The sequence below is a fragment of the Scylla paramamosain genome, unplaced genomic scaffold, assembly GCF_035594125.1.
Source record: "Scylla paramamosain isolate STU-SP2022 unplaced genomic scaffold, ASM3559412v1 Contig15, whole genome shotgun sequence".
NCBI classification, from domain to species: Eukaryota; Metazoa; Arthropoda; class Malacostraca; order Decapoda; family Portunidae; genus Scylla; species Scylla paramamosain.
The window spans coordinates 892,501-897,500 of record NW_026973680.1 but is presented as its reverse complement, the minus strand read 5'-3'; the positions used below and the strand labels follow the sequence as shown (position 1 = coordinate 897,500).

The following is a 5,000-nucleotide window of genomic DNA, read 5'->3' as shown; positions in this document are numbered from 1 at the left end:
CACCCACACACCTCACCACATAAGCATTTACTCCCCTTATTTAAAATCTATTAATATTTAGCTTATCTATAGGCTTTTACAATTGTCTTCACTTTTTTTTTTCATCAGATTTTGAACATTTTCACTACAGATCTGCCGGAAAGTAGAAAGAAGATTGGTCTGGAAGCAGAGTCTGAAAGCATGAAATTAAGTTATTAAGAGCACGGATGTGACAAGAAGCAATATAAACAATGATAATAGTAATAACAATAGAAGTATTAGTATAAGTAAGTCAATTTGAGCCCCCATTGCAAATCTGACGTGCACTTAATGTTACTTCCCGGCAGGCCCGGAACGTGAACACACGATGATCCGCTTTGAGGAGGACAGTGTGGCATTCTCTTGCCTCACAGCAGACTGCAAGGTGAGGCTCAGGGAGGCTGCTGGAAGGCTCTGGTCACCCTTTCACCACGCTGTCGTTTGTTGCACCTGTCCGATTCATTCTGCACGGTTGCCTTCCAAATGTTACACATTAATTACAAATTTTGGTATGGACTGAAAATGTGACACATGTACTCTGCGAGTACACGTGCACGTGCACTTGCTGCATCTCTTGTTGTCAGAGCCGCTCGTAACTTGTTGTTCTCTTGCGGTGGATGGAAGGGTGACGTTTGCTGACGTGATGACGTGAATCGTGTTTGGACAACATTCGGCTTTTGGCTAACGTCAAGTAAACGTGCCTTTGCTTTGTTGCTTTCTTGTAAATGTTTACAATAAGTTATAAATTTCTTATGTCAGCCAACCAGTTGTGGCTGGGAACTGGAGTTGTGCTGTTTTTGTAAAGGTTTGTTAGAGGTTGAGCTAATAATTCATATTTGCTAGTTAAGCTAATTCTTGTACCTACTTATTATGAATTTGTCTTCCTCCTCCATTCTTTTTTTTCTTCTTTCTTTAATGAAGAGGCAAGGTGATGTCTGAGAACAACTTACACATTTTAAAAGTTTGAACTACATTCTGATTTAACTGTGCTGCTTCACAGTCCATTTTAAATATCAGGATGCACCACCATGTAGGGAAGGAGTTAGTATAAATCTATGTAAAAGATAATTTGAGTGTAGCTTTTGATGTTGTAGTGTAGGTAAATGAACCACAATGCAGGCAGTCACTGCAGTCCTATGTTGTCTTGCCTTTGAGTGTTAATGCTACAGCTGGGAAGGATATTGTTGGGTAGGGAAGGCAAGGCAGAGGTGGGGGCTGACCAGCAGAGCAGTAGCACTCACCAGCCATTCAGACATGTGCATAAGCTGACTTTCAGTTGCCTTTTGTTTTCACCTGCTTTCTCTGTCACTCCGACAACGCCGAGCGTCTTGATGCGCGACGATCCGTAGAGCACCATCATTGCCGGACCGAGCGGGTCGAAGATAAATCGTAGCATCCTCTTTGAACGAATATTTATTTTAATAAGTACAGTATATTGAATTATAAGATCTGATGACAGAATATATTTAAATGAAGATGTTATTGTAAAGCTGCAAACTAAAAGTACAATTAGGGAAAAAATGATAGTGTCTCACCATATACAGTATATTGTGGCTACACAAGACTTGCTTGTGTCTCCCTCCCTGTGCTCAAAATGCTAGCCAGTCATGGAACAACTTGGGAGGCACTCAGAGGTCATGTGCACTACAGTAATAGGAGTGCTTTAGATAGGTTAGTTCTTGCCTACCTTCGTATCAAATGCCACGTCATGTGCCAACATTTCAAACGTGGAATTGTAAGAGAAGGTAGAAATCCTGGTCAGGGATGTTTTTATCCAGCAATGTTGGGTGGATCAGGAGGGATATTATGAACTGTGTGTGTGTGTGTGTGTGTGTGTGTGTGTTTTCTTTCTTCCACCTACGGAAAGGGCTCAGATCTTTGGGTAGGAATGAGACCTACCCAAAGATCTGGGTATGTTTATGGTACCCAAAGATCTGAGATGTTTATTAAATCTCTCTCTCTCTCTCTCTCTCTCTCTCTCTCTCTCTCTCTCTCTCTCTCTCTCTCTCTCTCTCTCTCTCTCTCTCTCTCTCTCTCTCTCTCTCTCTCTCTCTCTCTCTCATTAGCTCACATTCTGAGTCACCTCCAGCATCTTTATTAGTCTAGCCCCTTGTTACTCCAGGTCATAAGTGGCAATTTTGCCTTGTTAGCATGGAAAAGATACACAGTTAGGCTCCACTCATGCAGGCATTGCTAAAAATGAGGCAGCTGACTTACTTGACCATCAGCATCTCACCTGTCTGTCAGTCTGAGGTTGCTGCCACACTCTTCCTGTAAACAGTCAACTGAGGACTCTGACATCAGCTACAAACCTCGGCCTGTTGGGGCTTCAATGTTGCCGTGGTGCACCTCAAGATCCTACATAAATAATGGTTCATTTACCCATGCATTAGTCCTGCCTTTGTTTAAACCACACTAAGAGAACCTAATGACAAAGTTTTCACTCAGTACATCTTTAGTCTCTGGACGGAATGCCAACCAAAGCTTGACCATTAAATAGCACCAACTTGCTTAAATGTGGAGGTAAATGCAGTCTGCCCAACCATTCTCTCTCTCTCTCTCTCTCTCTCTCTCTCTCTCTCTCTCTCTCTCTCTCTCTCTCTCTCTCTCTCTCTCTCTCTCTCTCTCTCTCTCTCTCTCTCTCTCTCTCCTGTATTATATGAATCACTCTTCAATAATAGCACAACACATTGGTGAGACAACTTCTCCCCTTTATAAAATCAATTTGACAGTTTGTAAGAATTTAATTATCTTCCAAAAAATTGGTCCATTTGTCTTTTTATTATCTTTTGACATAGTTTTGGTCTGTTATTTAGTGTGTGTGTGAGTTAGTCTGTGTGAGATTGCTGGCATGATACATATGTAGATAAATAGATTATTATTATTATTATTATTATTATTATTATTATTATTATTATTATTATTATTATTATTATTATTATTATTATTGCTAAAAGTTTGAATGATGTATGTGTATGTATGTATGTGTGTGTGTGTGTGTGTGTGTGTGTGTGTGTGTGTGTGTGTATGTGTGTGTGTGTTTGTGTGGGGGGGGGGCTTTGTCCAGGCCACCCTATGTGTAATTGTCAGTATGGTATAGAGAGAGAGGGAGGGTGCCTTTGATGTCAGGAAATAGAGTACCATACTTACTGGAGGAGGCAGTAGGCACCTGCCAAAATGATAATTACTCCCAGTGAGGTCTAAAGCACTGTTCAGGGGGTGCTGTGAACTTATCATTAAACCCAGCTGTGACCTCACTGAACGTTTCCCTTTGTGTCTCACAACACAGGGGGGCAGTCACAGCCTGCCCTCTAAAGACAACTCTCTTCCTCCACACAAAACTACAAGCACCTAATAACACACGCGCACACACACACACACACACACACACACACACACACACACACACACACACACACACACACACACACACACACACACACACACACACACACACACACACACGCCTTTCACTCATAATTTCAAAATTCATGGTGACTCCTACACCAGCCTCAGAGTCCCCATCTGGGGAGGGGACCAGGTCAGAGCGCTCTTCTGACAACAACCCTAAGTGTCTTGACATCCCCCTCATCTTTTTCTTCATTAACTTCTGCAACATTCGTGGTCTAAGATCTAGTTTTCAATCTGTAGAACACCACCTCTCCTCTTCTAAACCTCATCTTTTTTTCCTCACTGAAACTCAGGTGTCTGAGGCAACTGACAGTAGCCCCTTTTCTGTTCCCTCCTACTTTCTTTATCCTCATTTTTTATCCAAAGCTGGATGCTGCGTTTATGTGCGCAATGATTTGATGTGCTCTCGTGCCCATGCTCTTGAGTGAGTTTTCCACCATCTGGCTACAACTACAGAGTCACTCTCAAACTAAATTTATCTGAGCTGTATACCTCTCACTTAACTTCTTTGACTATAAGAAATTCTTTGACTACTTAACTTCCAAAGTGGAGCACATTCTGACTCTTATCCCTTATGCAGAGATCTCCATTCTTGGAGACTTCAGTGTTCACCACCAGCTTTGGCTTTCCTCTCCCTTCACTGACCATCCTGGTGAACTAGCCTTCAACTTTGCTATCCTCCACGACCTAGAGCAATTGGTGCAACACCCTACTCATATTCCTGACCGTCTTGGAGATACGCCCAACATTCTTGACATTTTCCTGACCTCTAATCCTTCTGCTTATACTGTCACCCTTTCGTCTCCGTTGGGCTCCTCTGATCACAATCTCATCTCTGTATCTTGTCCTATCGCTCCAATCCCTCTTCAGGATCCCCCTAAGCGAAGGTGCCTCTGGCGTTTTGCCTCTGCTAGTTGGGGGGACCTGAGGAGGTATTTTGCTGATTTTCCTTGGAATGACTACTGCTTCCGTGTCAGAGACCCGTCTTTGTGTGCTGAGCACATAACAGAGGTGATAGTGTCTGGCATGGAGGCATACATTCATCACTCTTTTTTCTCGACCTAAACCTTCTAAACCTTGGTTTAACACAGCTTGTTCTCGTGCTATACGTGATAGAGAGGTGGCTCACAAAAGGTACTTAAGCCTTCCATCACCAGAATCTCATGCACTTTATATTTCTGCCCGGAACCATACCAAGTCTGTTCTCCAACTAGCCAAAAACTCCTTCATTAACAGAAAATGTCAAAACCTTTCAAAATCTAACTCCCCTCGTGACTTCTGGCATCTAGCCAAAAATATCTCCAATAACTTTGCTTCTTCTTCTTTCCCTCCTTTATTTCAACCAGATGGCACCACTGCTATCACATCTATTTCTAAAGCTGAACTCTTTGCTCAAACCTTTGGTAAAAACTCTACCTTGGATGATTCTGGGCTTGTTCCTCCCTCTCCTCCACCCTCTGACTACTTCATGCCACGTATTAAAATTCTTCGTAATGATGTTTTCCATGCCCTCGCTGGCCTAAACCCTCGGAAGGCTTATGGGCCTGATGGGGTCCCTCCTATTGTTCTCT

At 42.7% G+C, this 5,000-nt stretch overlaps 1 long non-coding RNA gene across 14 annotated transcripts in view; it reads left to right on the top strand.

The window, feature by feature from the left end:
• The window catches only part of LOC135097222 (uncharacterized), a 38,644-nt gene that overhangs the window by 26,249 nt on the left and 7,395 nt on the right, over positions 1 to 5,000 (top strand). For 10 of the 14 annotated variants that reach the window (XR_010265465.1, XR_010265474.1, XR_010265471.1 and 7 more), the window contains one exon: positions 327 to 403. The exons of the other annotated variants lie outside the window; for them this stretch is intronic. This is a non-coding gene — a long non-coding RNA (uncharacterized LOC135097222). The remainder of the gene's footprint in view (positions 1 to 326; positions 404 to 5,000) is intronic. 14 annotated transcript variants of the gene reach the window in all.